The 17089-nt window shown below is 37.3% G+C and overlaps 1 protein-coding gene and 1 long non-coding RNA gene across 3 annotated transcripts in view; both read left to right on the forward strand.

Annotated features, from left to right (window-relative positions):
- Positions 1 to 10642, forward strand: part of LOC149165811 (uncharacterized) — a 57959-nt gene extending 47317 nt beyond the window's left edge. For both annotated transcript variants that reach the window (XR_016260354.1, XR_016260355.1), the window contains exons 5-8: positions 9080 to 9158; positions 9445 to 9508; positions 9609 to 10033; positions 10174 to 10642. This is a non-coding gene — a long non-coding RNA (uncharacterized LOC149165811). The remainder of the gene's footprint in view (positions 1 to 9079; positions 9159 to 9444; positions 9509 to 9608; positions 10034 to 10173) is intronic.
- A 1615-nt stretch (positions 10643 to 12257) lies between these two features.
- LOC149165815 (topless-related protein 4-like) overlaps positions 12258 to 17089 on the forward strand; it is a 35205-nt gene continuing 30373 nt past the window's right edge. Inside the window, exons 1-6 of the mRNA XM_089432389.1 lie at positions 12258 to 12822; positions 12949 to 14154; positions 14295 to 14376; positions 15004 to 15055; positions 15301 to 15608; positions 15749 to 16963. The gene's annotated coding sequence lies outside the window, so the exon portion shown is untranslated. The remainder of the gene's footprint in view (positions 12823 to 12948; positions 14155 to 14294; positions 14377 to 15003; positions 15056 to 15300; positions 15609 to 15748; positions 16964 to 17089) is intronic.

Below are 17089 nucleotides of genomic sequence, written 5' to 3' on the forward strand. Positions count from 1 at the left end.
CTTCTTCTTTTGGATGAAATACACCTAGGGTTTCATCACAAAACCCTAATCTCTATCCTTGAAGGGATGAAACCTTAACACTAGATTTCAAGATGCTCCAAGAAGATCACAAAACCCTAGCAACTCAAAGCAAGAGAGAGGCCAAGTATAAATGAATAGGTACGAGAGAGGAGACGACTAGTGTGCTCCTACTCTAGATCACATATCTACACAACAGTGAAATAGGAGTGAACATAATAATCATCTCCAACGTCTTCTTCTTCACAAGTGCAATCTCCAATAAATATTTCCTTCTCCCATGTATCACTTGTCCTAGGGTTTCTTCGTGAACCCTATTGAACCACTCCAAGAAGACGAGTACAAAGAGAAGAGTATAATGATGAAAGGAATCTCTTATTCCTCTATATATATGAGAGGTAAGGGATGCCAACAATACAATGTGGCCCAAGCCTTTACAAGCAACCTATAATAAACACTTGTAGGCCCACACAAGTGAAGTGCTCTACTCCAAGGGTACATATGTGATGCTCTAAGGTGATGTACACATTAACAATCCCGAGAGGATGTAGCCATAGATGAAGTGTCCATACATTTCTATCAGAAGCCTACACAAATTCCATTGCTCCTCTTAAGCCATGTACTTCTTTGGGTCCATTCCCCTTGCTTGAACATTGTCGTAACTCGCATCCTTGAGTCAATTCTTGTGACATCCCCATCCCTCCTGCTAGGCAAAACTACTCACACATATATCAACCAAGACATAACTGAAAAAAGTTGCATAATTTAACCAGAACATTTCACCACGTGCATAGTGAAGCCATAATAACAAAAAACGGATAAGAACATAGCAAAAGACATGCCACAATAATTCATAAACAAGCACATAACAGGTTTCAAGCACTTATCTGTGAACTTTGTGGGCTAGCTATGGGCCTCAGACGATCCTCCTAGCCGTAGACCATGTTTCTCTAGTTCTCTCAGTAGTCAGTCACCCCCGAGTTGGGGCCATGGCTCCACTTGGCGTCGACTTCTCGAGCCAGGGACATGCCTCATACCAAACATAACAGGGCCAAGGTACCAAACTCAACAACCTCCAACTAGCAGACTCACATCCCCCATCAACCCCACACCCAAGTTGTGCACCCTTTCACTGCACTTGTAGTCCCTTAGCTGTGCCACCACCTCCAGGGTGTCTATCTCGACTGGCCATGGATGTCTAGACTCCTGCGGCTCCAAGAGTTCTTGATGCCCTCACGGGTCTTTAGGTACCCTCCAGGCCCTCACATAACCAAGGTACCAAACTCGCAAGGGGGCTTCACTCAATGAACCTCTGACATATCACGTGCATTCATGGCATACTAAACAATACCTTTAATTTGACTACATATTGGAAAATATCTCTAAAAATCACATTATTTAACCCCTTACCAATACAAACCCAATACACCTTCCCAATTAAAAAAAACTCTTACTTTCACTATATATTGTAGGTCTCCATTTTTTCATTAACATTTTTTATAACCCTTTTTTCATTAACTTTGAGCTTCATTTTTTATACCTGCCAATATAAAATCCCTTTACCCCCTTATTATATGCTTAATATATTATGTCATTTTTTCCTCAATATATATCCCCCAATACGAATGTACGTGGTATGGTATTGTTACCCCAGTGAAGCCCCGGTGCAAACTTGATAGCCTTCAACCAATAGGTTTACATCCCCCATTAGCCCTTATCTTTGTCAGCTAGGGATGTCCAAAGCTCTGTGGCTTTAGGAGTTCTTATTGGCCTCACGAGTCTCCAGGTTCTTACTTAGGTTACCTAGGGACACTTGTCCCTTCATTGATTCATGATCAATTGAATAGGGGAACTATCTTTTTATAAGCATGGTGTCACCTTACTTTTTATTATAATAATATATTACAATATTATAATATACTTTCATATTAGGATGCTTTTCCTGTTGTGGAATCTTAACCCTCCATACTCCTTTTGCCCCTCGATCCACAACAATAATATGTCTACTAGGCCCATTGATCTTTTACCACACAAGCTCTTTGGCCTAATCACACAGGTACTATGTTGATTTTTCATGACTTTTTAATCTGATAATTACTTTCCAATGATATCTTAATTTATTCATCTTATGTCACATTCATCATTAAGAAATTATACATAGAAAATCTCAACTACAATGCAATATGACAACAAGTTTATGGAGAGACAACCAAACACAAGAAAAACCCTAGGAAAGCCCTAACTAGGGAAAAACCCAACAATATTTTCTTAGGAGAAATTATTCAATTCATCAAAAGTACAATCTGGTTTTTCTTAATCAAATATGTCAGACTAACCACAAATAGACCACTTTTTCGGCCTCTTGCAACACCTCATAAATTTGGTCAACTCTGGTCAACAAGGCAAAATTTTGGCCTCTAGCAACTGCCTCAAAAACCCTAGTCCACTGTAGTCAGATTCCCCAAAAACAAATTCGGTCAACTTCCCAAAATCTCGGTCAAATAGAACAAAAGTAGTCTTAGTCAATGCAGGTCAAACTTCTACCTTCTTCTCCTCTCTCTCTTTCGCATGTGGGAACAAAGAACAAATGCTTTTTGGTGAGATACGAATTGCTCCAAGTGAGGGAGGTCGAGTGCCATGATATATAGTAGTTTAGGGTGCTCAAATAGGTGTGTTTTTATGGTTGGGCCGACTTGACCTTATGTTGGGTTGACTTAAACAATTTGGAGCCGACCTTACTTTTGGAGGTAAAATTTAAATTTAAATTTCTTCTTTTCATTTTTCTGTAGTACCCACTTTATTACCAAAATTCAACACTCCTTCTTAGCTAGGGAGGTATTCTGTTGACTTCCTCAGATGTACATTTTGATGAGACAATTTCCCCAGCCCAAGAAAAAAGATTGAAAGAGCTAGCTATGTTGATGTATCCAACCACTACATGTGGAAAGCATCCAACATCAACATCGTGCAAAGGGATCTTGTCACCCACTAGTCACATCTTCTCTGCAAATGATCTAGTCACCCACAAGCCAACTACCCATTGGTTGGTCAGGTACCCTGAGACACAAGACTAGTTCTTGTTTCACCAACCCACCAAATTGTCACTTGGAACCATGTCAGGTGCCCCTTGAAAAATGGTGAAACCCTGGGCCCATTTACCATTCCCACATGCCGTCACATGCTATTGAATGGTAAAACACTTGCTCGTTGCTATAAGGCACTCACTCAAGCAACTGGGCCAATCTTCTTAGCCACATTACATGGCTCACAATCACTGCCCATGACCTAGGCTAATCTCCTTAGCCACATTACATGTCTCACAGTCACTGCCCATGTTGACTGACCTAGTCAACAACCTAGTCCCAGGGAGAATCTATGCCACTTGATGATACAACATCAACACTCCCTTTAACCAAGGGAAGCATTCTCAACCACCCCAAACTTTTCCCTGAAGTATACAAACTTCATCCTGGGATAGAGGCTTTGTGAGAATATCAACAACTTGTTTATCCATAGAAATGCATTGGAGCCTCACCGCTCCCTTTCGTACAAGATGTGGTGGTACCATGATCTCGATGTGCTTCAACTTGTCATCATGATCGTATCCTGCACCTGATCAAATAATTCTATGCATAGCTTCCAAAGCCACATTGCTTCTCAAATTGCCAAACAAGCTGTAGTATGCTCAACTTTAACAGTGCTGAGTGTGACAAATGTTTGCTTCCTGCCCATCCAGGATATCATAGTAGACCCTGTTATTTCTCAAACTAGCAAGGGACCTAAGGGGGATCTCTAAAGGGCAAATGCTAGGCCAAGGGCAACAAATGGAGACTTAGCCCATTGGCTAAGGCTCCCTTCTATTTATAGATTTTCACCGATGGGAGGAGACTCGATATGTATGGAGTCACTAATGAATGATAAGTCAATGGATATGAGTGACCCAAACAAAAGTTTGAAAGATGGAGCTTGCTTGCTCACTAAGCAAGGTAGAATGTATTCTACGGAGAGGAAGAGAGGATTTTTGGGGGTTAGGTTTATGGGAATAGGCTTGTTTCACAAGCCCTAAAATCCTTGTTAGAATTGATATCTTGGATGGTTGTTGAAGAATGGTCCTTTAAAAGAGCGGGACCACACGGGGCCAAGTGGGCCTGGTCTAGGGTATGAGGAAAATATGAAGCAACCAATGATATTTTTACCCTACACAAGGTATTAGCTTTGGGGATGGCAGGGCAAGTTTTGATCTCGGAGTTAGGGCTTGACTTTTCTCCCAACTCCATCGTCGGAATGGCTTCAAAATTGGAGAGCTAGAGGAAAGGCCAGTGCAGGATACCCTAGGAGATCGAATTTTTTTTGATGGCTAGCTTGTCGGGAAATTGATGCCCTAGGCACCCCGATATGGCTATTCCCAGAAGGATGTGAGAAAATATGGATTTTAGTGACCAGCCTTGGTAGATCAGTGCCTTAATCTTTGGGAGAATGGAGTGTATGTTGAGTAAGAGTAGGATTTCTTGGTTTCTAGTCAAGGAGGCCTCAAGATCACTTCGTTTTCCTTCTAGGTTAAGAAGAAGCAACCTTGCAGCTTTTATACTTCGATGTGCAAGAGGAATGGCTTGTCAAGGTCCAATTTTACCTGTAGGATATTTCACTCATATCAAATGACCCATACATTTGAAGGAATAGTATAATAGAGACAAATTCCACAATATTAAGCAGTAAATGCATGTGACAGTTAACCCCAAAACAACGAAAATCCCAATCCAACATATATGACAAAAGTAAACAAGAATAATATCAAAAAGTGCGTACTTACATGTAATAGAGTATATCCAACCATTCACAATTGACAATAAAGAAGCTCCAAGAGAGGATAGACTAATATCCACACATCAAACCTCATCCATAAAGCTCCAATTAATCCTTAGAAAGAGTGCGAAAATCTCAAGAGGGATAAGAGATCCAAACCAAAGTGATGATAAGCAAATGGGCTCATCTCACTTGTATTTATACACAACTTAGGAGTTCGAATTAGACTCCTTGGCTTACATAAACCCCAAAAATAAAATAATGTTCTAATAATATAGCTTTTGGTGACAAGCCCACCAAATTAGCTCATAAATAAAAAGGTAAGCCTCTCATGAGGTCAAATAATAATCTATGCAAGTCGTAGGGCCCTTTAAGAGGCCTAATGAGGTCCATGGGTGCCACAATGAAGAATAGGACCCTCAAAAGCAGTGGACAAAATAACCTGTGGTGCTCCAAATGACATGTGGGGGCACACAAGTGTCTTCATGGTTCTCCAAACAAATCGAAGATGCCTATAGATCGCCTGCAAGGGCTAGGATGATGGTGCAGGTGATGCCACATCATCGTGCAAGTCCTGGATCATTTGCCAAATGTACGGTGCAGATCTAGGGCCAGTTGGGCATGATGGATTAGGTGCATCCTGCTCGTCCAATAAGTGAACCACGAGTAATCTTTGAATGGCTGTGGGGATCCATGGAGTGCTATTTGTTGCTGTGGAGGTCCATGGATCTCATCGCTCACCTTGTATGTGCCAATGTAGCCCTCTAAAGGATTAGAACCCCGTACCAAACCACAAATGGAAACCAATCTGGAGGATTAGGACCCCGTATAGGTAGACCAAACCACAATTGGAAACCATCTGCAATCCTGCATAAGATACAATGCATCCCTTAGCCTTCCAATACAACAAGTCATTAGAGAAATTGAGTAAATGAGCTTACCTAATCATGCACCACAGGTGGGGACTTCATAATGGCCTACCCTTCCATAATGGGCTTCAGGATGTGCCAATGTCTCCTAAACTCTAAATGGGGTTAACCAAGTATCCTATTAGGTGGTTTCTACTTCTAAAGGGGTAATATTCATGGTACATCCTTCAAAAGGTGGTGGCATGTGACAGATAGGTGAATGAAGTAGGGTATGAGAAGGGGCAGCCCTGGGTCACATGCTGGGGTGGAAGCGTAGCTAATAAGAGGGAAGCCGACACTTGGGTTTATAATTTATAGGAGGGAGAAATCGTGGTACATGAGGTGCCACAACCTTGGATTTTCCACCCTTCTTTTATGCCTTTTTCCTTTTTATGATTTTCTTTGATTGACTGCTCGGGAAGGGGTTAGAACATGATGTATAAGATATAGCAGTGAAATCCCCCTTTTAAGGTGGGGTGTCCAATCACCCACCAGGGGTTGGGACAAGCATGGGTTCCTATATGATGAAGAAAGGCTCATAGAACCTATAGGAACCAAGGTGATGGCCATGATGATGGGGTAGAGCTCATGTATTGGATTTTACCCTCGTGCTAAATGTTTTTGTTTCAGAAATCTTTTGCATTTTGTGGCACTTTCCCTGTTGAATGTGGCCATAAATGCTGTTAACTTTCTTTTTAGCTGCATCAACCTCTGGGCTTCATTGTAGGCCATGACCCAAGGTGTGGGCAAGGGGAAGGGGCGAGCTAACCCTATGTGGACCTTATGGAGGAATGTGGACCCAGGTGGGAGAAATGATGGATGGGACAATAATGAGCGGAAAGAGAGTAATATAAGCGGATAAGGGAGCTAGACCACGCAACCAAAATCAGGGTTTCCCGTGAAATACCATCCTTGGAACCAAATGGTTAGTAAAAGAGATCCTACGGGACTAGAATCCAAGGTTAATTCCTAAAAGGGGTTTAGGGGATAGAAGCACAGACCTAGCCCATTCTTTCGACCAAATCACCCCATTAATTCATGCCCATAAGTGTCCATGATAAGCAAACTACAATACTCAATTTCCAAATGAGAAGGCATACCTTTAGATTCGGGAGGCCTACATTCAATATTTCGATCATGGCAGATGGGCGAGGGACCACATGGCTGGCTCAGGTGGCGGAGAAGATGGCACAATGAGCTAGCTGATGGTTGCAAGGGTTTGCTGGTTGAGGACCATCTTGGAGAAAAAATTTCTCCTAGGGATATTACCCACAAAATGGTGGGTAACAGAACCCAAACTGAAACAACATCCCCATGTGCTTTTCTTGTCTTTAGTACTTCCTGCCCAATCAAAATATGTGAATCCATGCAGCTGTACTTCACTATTTAAGACATATCTTAATCTATATCCAACTCTACCATGTCGGTACCTCAACACATGTTGTGCCATAGCTACTTTCCGGTCACCTTGACTGGGTGCTCCCTCTAACATTAAAACAGATCTTGTTGTGGCAATTTTGGTTGCTCCCTCTGCCACTCAACTTCTTCATATTAGTTACCATGGGAGTGGCCATGGATTGGCTATCCATCATCCCAAATTTCTAAACAATTGTAATAATATATTAGTTACCATGGGAGTGGCCATGGATTGGCTATCCATCATCCCAAATTTCTAAACGATTGTAATAATATGCTTCCTTTGACCAAGGAATATTTCTCCCGGCTTTTGCCACACTTCTAGTCCTAAAAAGTAATGTATCCAACCAAGATCCTTCATCTCGAACTCAGAGGTCAACTCCCTCTGACATTGACGCTGGTCTTGACTGCTCCCTCTATAATGGAAGCAAATCTTCTTGCCACTTCTACTCCCTTTGTCACATGATTCCTTCTACTTGTCAGAAACAAGTCATATGATAACAAGATCAACCTAGAATCATTAGATATCCATCATTCCAAGAATACCATGCCTGAGGTCTGGACAAAGCTTTCTTCAGTTTGCAGACATGAGATTTCCTTTCATGTACCTCAAAACCTTGAGCTTTATGTACACTTCTTCTTCCTCAATTACTCCATCGAGGAAAGTGATCTTCACATCTACCTAATGTAATTTCCAACCCATAATAGAAGCAATAGAAATAATAGTTTTGATAGAAGTGTACCTAACAACGGGATCAAATGTCTCCTCATAGTCCTCTCCCTCTTTCTTGGAGAATCCTCAAATCTCGCTTTGCACTTCTCTATGTTTCCATCTACCACATACTTGATCTTGTAGATTTATTTGGAAGTCACCATTGACTTTTCTTCGGCACAATTTTCTCCATGATGGCATACCACATACTTGATCTTGTAGATTTATTTGGAAGTCACCATTGACTTTTCTTCGGCAGAATTTTCTCCATCATGGCATACTTCAAACTTGCTGGCCTGCCTACTCCCTCTGAACTAGGAGCTCTTTTGGTCATTTGGCCTAGTTATCAATCTTGGGAGAGTCCTCTTGCCACAAACTTTGCTTCGTTCTTCCCGATGCTTCCATCTGTAGCCAGAGCCTTGGTAGCCTTCACGTTGTACGTGCAACCCTCATTATGGAGTCATGGAAGAAATGATTATAACCAAGCAAAAGATACAAAGACAAGATGTTGACTAAAAAAATGAGCAATAATCAAGGAGGAAAGATATAAAGTACTTATCTTTTAATATGAGATTGTGGGGCATTATCCACATCACAAGCACATCCCCACACAACGTGCCCTATAGAGGAGGTGGGTAAGGTCAAGCAATAAAACATATTGACCCTTCAACTAATCAACTGTTGTTATAACATACAACACTATCATTATAACAAACAACACTATCTTTTAATCTGAGATTGTGGGGCATTGTCCACATCACAAGCACATCCCCACACAACGTGCCCTATAGAGGAGGTGGGTAAGGTCGAGCAATAAAGCATATTGACCCTTCAACCAATCAACTATCGTTATAACATACAACACTATCCTTATAACAAACAACACTATCGCCTTGTGGACCCTAGGATTTTGGGTGTTAAATATGTTTAGATATGCTTAGATTCCTTTTTCTAAAAAAAAATACCTATCTTATGAAAACATTATTTGTATTATTTCTAGTAGAAGTACATCTAGTTTAGAAAATTTGTATTATTTTGAGATAGAGAATGGAATATAAATGGACCTGAACTATGTTACATGATCTCTATGTTGCATGATCTCTCTAGTTTAACTTTTACTTGAAATCTAATATTTTATTGTCTTTATGGTAGATGGCTTGTTGCATGATCTCTCTAGTTTAACTTTTATTTGAAATCTAATATTTTATTGTCTTTATTGTAGATGGTTTGTTCCAAAGAGCATGAATACATGGAATACAAAATGGAGCCCCCTCTCTTATATATAATAGTTTCAAAGAAAGGTGTGTTTCTTATTACGATTAGTTATTGTGTTAAACTCTATAGTTTAACTTTTATAACAATTCTAATATCTTATTTGGTTGTTTAACTTTTATAACAATTCTAATATCTTATTTGGTTGTTTAACTTTTATAACAATTCTAATATCTAATTTGGAAATGTGTGTTTCTTACTACGATTAGTTATTGTGTTAAACTCTATAGTTTAACTTTTATAACAATTCTAATATCTTATTTGGTAGTTTAACTTTTATAACAATTCTAATATCTTATTTGGTATTTGCTGTAGATAGCTTTTCTGATGAGCACGAGCGAGTGGAATACAAAATCGTATAAAACAAGCTCTATGGGAGGTGCATTTCCTATTATGAATAAATATTGGTTTTGAAATATGTTTACCATTACTAATTATGTGTATTTTAAGCTTATTCAACCCACTTTATTTCCTTGTAGCGGAGGAGAGCAACACATTGGTGGATAAGAGATGTGCAAAGGGGATGTTTGCAATCTTTTCATTGTTCTTGTCTACATGTTTTGTTTTGTTGAGTTTGAGCATGGCCATGCTTTGTGTTGTAGTCGTTTTCCTTTGTTTTGCATTTTTTTTCCTTGTTTTTTGTAGTTTGGTCTTGGTTTCATTTGTTGGGTATGTTGTTCTCATGCTTTGTGTTGTAGTCGTTTTCCTTTGTTTTGCTTTTTTTCCTTTGTTTTTTGTAGTTTGGTCTTGGTTTCATTTGTTGGGTATGTTCTTCTTGTTCTCCTTTGTTTTGCTTTTTCTTTTCATGTTTTTTGTAGCTCTGTCTTGGTTTTGTTTCTTGGGTGTGGAAAAAGAAATGGAAGAAGCAAACAGAGAAAATGGAGGTTATCCTTCATAAATGAAGGTGAGTCAACATACCTATATGCAATGCACTTCACTTAAAATTATCGTTTGCTAATTTGTGGCTCTATTTATTTGCTATTCAATTTATTATATGTTTTATCTATGCTCTCATAATCAACTAGATTGATATTCTTTATGTAGTGAACAAATAAAATTTTACAGTCTGCAATGGTCAAGTGGTGATGATGCACTAGACATTCTACGAACATGGCATAGGGGATGGGTGAGCATTACTTTTCTCCTACAAAACACAACTGTCCTTGCATACATTGAAATATTTGTTTCATCCTTTTGTCATGGTTTCGAGGTAGTATGATCTTGTTCATGGGTATTAGATTCAAGATTTTTCCCAAAACTTTGATAGGAAAGAAATGGAAAAGTTATATTGGAGTTCACATCTTCAGGTCTTATTGTTCATGATTGTTGTTGCTATACTATTAGCCCAAGGGAGGGCAAATATGTGTGTGGTTAAGTCATCAGGTATGTGTGTGGCTAATTCATCTCTATGTATATTCATTACTTAAGCAAAGAAATGGAAAAGTTATATTGGAGTTCACATTTTCAGGGCTTATTGTTCATGATTGTTGCTGCTATAATATTAACCAAGGGAGGGTAGGTATGTGTGTGGTTAATTCATCACTCTGTATATTTGTTACTTAAGCTCTCCTGGTTTATTTGTAAGCTTATATATAATATTACAATGTGCAGCGAGAGACTACAATTGTTGTGTCTGACAGAGTAAAGTGGAGAAGATGTCTTAGGCAATGTAGATGCAGTGCAGAGGATGGGTGAGTCATGTTCTTTTCAAACATAATTAGTGGTTTGACATTTACATCAAGTGCAGAGGATGGGTGAGTCATGTTCTTTTCCAACAAAATAGTGTTATTATTATTCGTTTGTTTGACTTTTTCTCCTTCTAACATAATTCTTGAGTAGTACTACTCAATTAGTGGTTTGAGATTTACATCAAATGGTATGCTTAGATTTATATGCTTTGCACTTCTTATTATGAATAAATATTGGTTTTGAAATATGCTTAACATTACTAATTGTGTGTATTTTAAGCTTATTTAGCCCACTTTATTTCCTTTTAGGGGAGGAGAGCAACACATTGGTGGAATGGAGATGTGCAAAAGGGATGTTTGCAATTTTTTCTTTGTTCTTGCTTATATGTTTTGTTTTGTTGAGTTTGAGCATGGCCATGCTTTGTGTTGTAGTTGTTTTCATTTGTTTTGCATTTTTTTTTTTCTTGTTTTTTGTAGTTTGGTTTTGGTTTCATTTGTTGGGTATGTTGTACTTGTTCTCCTTTGTTTTGCTTTTTTTTTTTTCATGTTTTTTGTAGCTATGTCTTGGTTTTGTTTCTTGGGTGTGGAAAAAGAAATGGAGGAAGCAAACAAAGAAAATGGAGGTTATTCTTCATAAATGAAGGTGAGTCAACATACCTATATGCAATGCACTTCACTTAAAATTATCTTTTGCTAATTTGTGGCTCCATTTAATTACTATTCAATTTATTATATGTTTTATCTATGCTTTCATAATCAACTAGATTGATCTTCTTTATGTAGTGAACAAATACAATTGTACAGTCTACGATGGTCAAGTGGTGATGATGCACTAGACATTCTACGAATGTGGCATAGAGGATGGGTGAGCTGTACTTTTCTCCTACAAAACACAATTGTCCTTGCATACACTGAAATATTTGTTTCATCCTTTTGTCATGGTTTCGAGGTAGTATGATCTTGTTCATGGGTATCAGATTCAATATTTTTCCGAGAACTTTGATAAGAAAGAAATGGAAAAGTTATATTGGAGTTCATAGGAAAGAAATAGAAAAGTTATATTGGAGTTTACATCTTCAAGGCTTATTATTCATGATTGTTGTTGCTATAATATTAGCCCAACAGAGGGCAGGTATGTGTGTGGTTAATTCATCTCTATGTATATTCGTTACTTAAGCAAAGAAATGGAAAAGTTATATTGGAGTTCACATCTTCAGGGCTTATTGTTCATGATTGCTGCTGCTATAATATTAGCCAAGGGAGGGCAGGTATGTGTGTGGTTAATTCATCGCTCTGTATATTTGTTACTTAAGCTCTCCTGGTTTATTTGTAAGCTTATTTATAATATTACAATGTGTAGTGAGTGACTACAACAATTGTTGTGTTTGACAGATTAAAAGTGGAGAAGATATCTTAGGCAATGTAGATGCAGTGCAGAGGATTGGTGAGTCATTTTCTTTTCCAACAAAATAGTGTTATTATTATTCGTTTGTTTGACTTTTTCTCCTTCTAACATAATTCTCGAGTAGTACTACTCAATTAGTGGTTTGACATTTACATGAAATGGTATGCTTAGATTTATATGCTTTGGATTTCCTATTATGAATAAATTTTGGTGTTGAAATACGCTTACCATTAAGAATTGTGTGTATTTTAAGCTTATTCAGCGCACTTTATTTCCTTTTAGCGGAAGAGAGCAACACATTGGTGGATAGGAGATGTGAAGAGGGGATGTTTGCAATTTTTCCTTTGTTCATGTTACATGTTTTGTTTTGTTGAGTTTGAGCATGGCCATGCTTTATGTTCTAGTCGTTTTGGTTTTTTTCCCTTGTTTTTTGTAGTTTGGTCTCGGTTTCATTTGTTGGGTATGTTGTACTTGTTCTCCTTTGTTTTGCTTTTTCTTCTCATGTTTTTTGTAGCTATGTCTTGGTTTTGTTTCTTGGGTGTGGAAAAAGAAATGGAGGAAGCAAACAGAAAAAATTGAGGTTATTATTCATAAAGGAAGGTGAGTCAACATACCTATATGCAATGCTTTTCACATAAAATTATCTTTTGCTAATTTGTAGCTCCATTTATTATATGTTTTATCTATATGCTCTCATAATCAATTACATTGATCTTCTTTATGTAGTGAACAAATACAACTATTCAGTCTAAAATGGTTCAGTGGTGATGATGCACTAGACATTCTACGAACGTGGCATAGAGGATGGGTGAGCCGTACTTTTCTCCTACAAAACACAATTAGCTTGCTTACACTGAAATATTTGTTTCATCCGTTTTTCATGGTTTCGAGGTAGTATGATTATGTTCATGGGTATCATATTCAAGATTTTTCCCAGAACTTTGATAGGAAAGAAATGGAAAAGTTATATTGGAGTTCACATCTTCAGGGCTTATTGTTCATGATTGCTGTTGCTATAATATTATCCCAAGGGAGGGCAGGTATGTGTGTGGTTAATTCATCTCTATGTATATTCATTAATTAAGCAAAGAAATGGAAAAGTTATATTGGAGTTCACATCTTCAAGGCTTAGTGTTCCTAATTGCTGTTGCAACCTGCTATAATATTTGCCAAGGGACGACAGGTATGTGTGTGATTAATTCATCGCTCTGTATATTTGTTACTTAAGCTCTCTTGCTTTATTTGTAACCTTATTTATAATATTACAATGTGCAGTGAGTGACTACAACAATTGTCGTGTTTGACAGATTAAAAGTGGAGAAGATATCTTAGGCGATGTAGATGCAGTGGTAGAGGATGGGTGAGTCATTTTCTTTTCCAACAAAATAGTGTTATTATAATTTGTTTGTTTCACTTTTTGTCCTTCTAACATAATTCTCGAGTAGTACTACTCAATTAGTGGTTTGACATTTACATGAAATGGTATGCTTGGATTTATATGCTTTGCATTTCCTGTTATGAATAAATTTTGGTTTTGAAATATGCTTACCATTACTAATTGTGTGTATTTTAAGCTTATTCAGCGCGCTTTATTTCCTTTTAGCGGAGGAGAGCAACACATTGGTGGATAGGAGATGTGCAGAGGGGATGTTTGCAATCTTTTCTTTGTTCTTGTCTACATGTTTTGTTTTGTTGAGTTTGAGCATGGCCATGCTTTGTGTTGTAGTTGTTTTCCTTTGTTTTGCTTTTTTTCCCTTGTTTTTTGTAGTTTGGTCTTGGTTACATTTGTTTGGTATGTTGTATTTGTTCTCCTTTGTTTTGGTTTTTCTTTTCATGTTTTTTGTAGCTATGTCTTGGTTTTGTTTCTTGGGTGTGGAAAAAGAAATGGAGGAAGCGAACAGAGAAAATTGAGGTTATTGTTCATAAAGGAAGGTGAGTCAACATACCTATATGCAATGCATTTCACTTAAAATTAGCTTTTGCTAATTTGTGGCTCCATTTATTTGCTACTGAATCTATTATATGTTTTATCTATGCTCTCATAATCAACTACATTGATCTTCTTTATGTAGTGAACAAATACAATTGTACAATCTACAATGGTTAAGTGGTGATGATGCACTAGACATTCTACGAATGTGGCATAGAGGATGGGTGAGCCGTACTTTTCTCCTACAAAGCACAATTGTCCTTGCATACACTGAAATATTTGTTTCATCCTTTTGTCATGGTTTCGAGGTAGTATGATCTTATTCATGGGTATTAGATTCAATATTTTTCATAGAACTTTGATAGGAAAGAAATGGAAAAGTTATATTGGAATTCACATCTTCAGGGCTTATTGTTCATGATTGTTGTTGCTATAATATTAACCCAAGGGAGGGAAGATATGTGTGTGGTTAATTCATCTCTATGTATATTCATTCCTTAAGCAAAGGAATGGAAAAGTTATATTGGAGTTCACATCTTCAGGGCTTATTGTTCATGATTGTTGTTTCTATAATATTAGCCCAAGGGAGGGCTGGTATGTGTGTGGTTAATTCATCTCTATGTATATTCGTTACTTAAGCAAAGAAATGGAAAAGTTATATTGGAGTTCACATCTTCAGGGCTTATTGTTCATGATTGTTGTTGCTATAATATTAGCCAAGGGACGGTAGGAATGTGTGTGGTTCATTCAACGCTCTATATATTTGTTACTTCAGCGCCCCTGGTTTATTTGTAAGCTTATATATAATTTTACAATTATTAGTGAGTGACTACAATTGTTGTGTTTGACAGAGTAAAGAGGAGAAGATATCTTTGGAAATGTAGATGCAGTGGTAAAGGATGGGTGAGTCATGTTCTTTTCCAACAACATAGTGTTATTATTATTTGTTTGTTTGACTTTTTCTCCTTTTAATATAATTCTCTTGAGTAGTACTACTCAGTTAGTGGTTTGACATTTACATCAAATGGTATGCTTAGATTTATATGCTTTGCATTTCCTATTATGAATAAATATTGGTTTTGAAATATGCTTACCATTATTAATTGTGTGTATTTTAAGCTTATTCAGCCCGCTTTATTTCCTTTCAGCGGAGGAGAGCAACACATTGGTGGATAGGAGGAGGGGATATTTGCAATCTTTTCTTTGTTCTTGTCTACATGTTTTGGGCATGGCCATGCTTTGTGTTGTAGTTGTTTTCCTTTGTTTTGCTTTTTTTACCTTGTTTTTTGTAGTTTGGTCTTGGTTTCATTTGTTGGGTGTGTTGTACTTGTTCTCCTTTGTTTTGCTTTTTCTTTTCATGTTTTTTGTAGCTATGTCTTGGTTTTGTTTCTTGGGTGTGGAAAAATAAATGGAGGAAGCAAGCATAGAAGATGGAGGTTATTCTTCATAAATGAAGGTGAGTCAACATACCTATATGCAATGCACTTCACTTAAAATTATATTTTGCTAATTTGTGGCTCCATTTATTTTCTATTCAATTTGTTATATGTTTTATCTATGCTCTCATAATCAATTAGATTGGTTTTCTTTATACAGTGAACAAATACAATTGTACAATTTACAATGGTCAAGTGGTGATGATGCACTAGACATTCTACGAACGTGGCATAGAGGATGGGTGAGCCGTACTTTTCTCCTGCAAAACACAATTGTCTTTGCATACATTGAAAAATTTGTTTCATCCTTTTGTCATGGTTTTGATGTAGTATGATCTTGTTGATGGGTATCATACTCAAGATTTTTCCCAGAACTTTGATAAGAACTTTGATAGGAATGATAGGAAAGAAATGGAAAAGTTATATTGGAGTTCACATCTTCAGGGCTTATTGTTCATGATTGTTGTTGCCATAATATTAGCCTAAGGGAGGGCAGGTATGTGTGTGGTTAATTCATCTCTATGTATATTCGTTACTTAAGCAAAGAAATGGAAAGGTTATATTGGAGTTCACATCTTTAGGGCTTATTGTTCATGATTGTTGCCGCTATAATATTAGCCAAGGGAGGTCAGGTATGTGTGCGGTTAATTCATCGCTTTGTATATTTGTTACTTAAGCTCTCCTGGTTTATTTGTAAGCTTATATATAATATTACAATGTGCAATGAGTGACTACAATCGTTGTGTTTGACAGATTAAAAGTGGAGAAGATATCTTAGGCAATGTAGATGTAGTGCAGAGGATGGGTGAGTCATGTTCTTTACCAACAAAATAGTGTTATTATTATTTGTTTGTTTGAATTTTTCTCCTTCTAACATAATTCTCGAGTAGTACTTCTCAATTAGTGGTTTGACATTTACATCAAATGGTATGCTTAGATTTATATGCTTTGCATTTCCTATTATGAATAAATATTGGTTTTGAAATATGCTTACCATTACTAATTGTGTGTATTTTAAGCTTATTCAACCCACTTTATTTCCTTTTAGTGGAGGAGAGCAGCACATTGGTCGATAGGAGATGCAAAGGGGATGTTTGCAATTTTTTCTTTGTTCTTGTTTACACGTTTTGTTTTCTTGAGTTTGAGCATGGCCATGCTTTGTGTCGTAGTCATTTAACTTTGTTTTGATTTTTTTCCCTTGTTTTTTGTAGTTTGGTCTTGGTTTCATTTGTTGGGTATGGTGTACTTGTTCTCTTTTGTTTTGCTTTTCCTTTTCATGTTTTTTGTAGCTATGTCTTGATTTTGTTTCTAGGGTGTGGAAAAAGAAATGGAGGAAGCAAACAGAGAAAATGGAGGTTATTCTTCATAAATGAAGGTGAGTCAACATACCTATATGCTAATTTGTGGCTCCGTTTATTTGCTATTGAATTTATTATATGTTTTATCTATATTTATTATATGTTTTATCAATGCTGTCATAATCAACTTGATTGATCTTCTT

Source organism: Pinus tabuliformis, chromosome 5_1 (assembly GCF_031772625.1).
Source record: "Pinus tabuliformis cultivar Carrire ecotype Pingquan chromosome 5_1, CPIR1, whole genome shotgun sequence".
NCBI lineage: Eukaryota > Viridiplantae > Streptophyta > Pinopsida > Pinales > Pinaceae > Pinus > Pinus tabuliformis.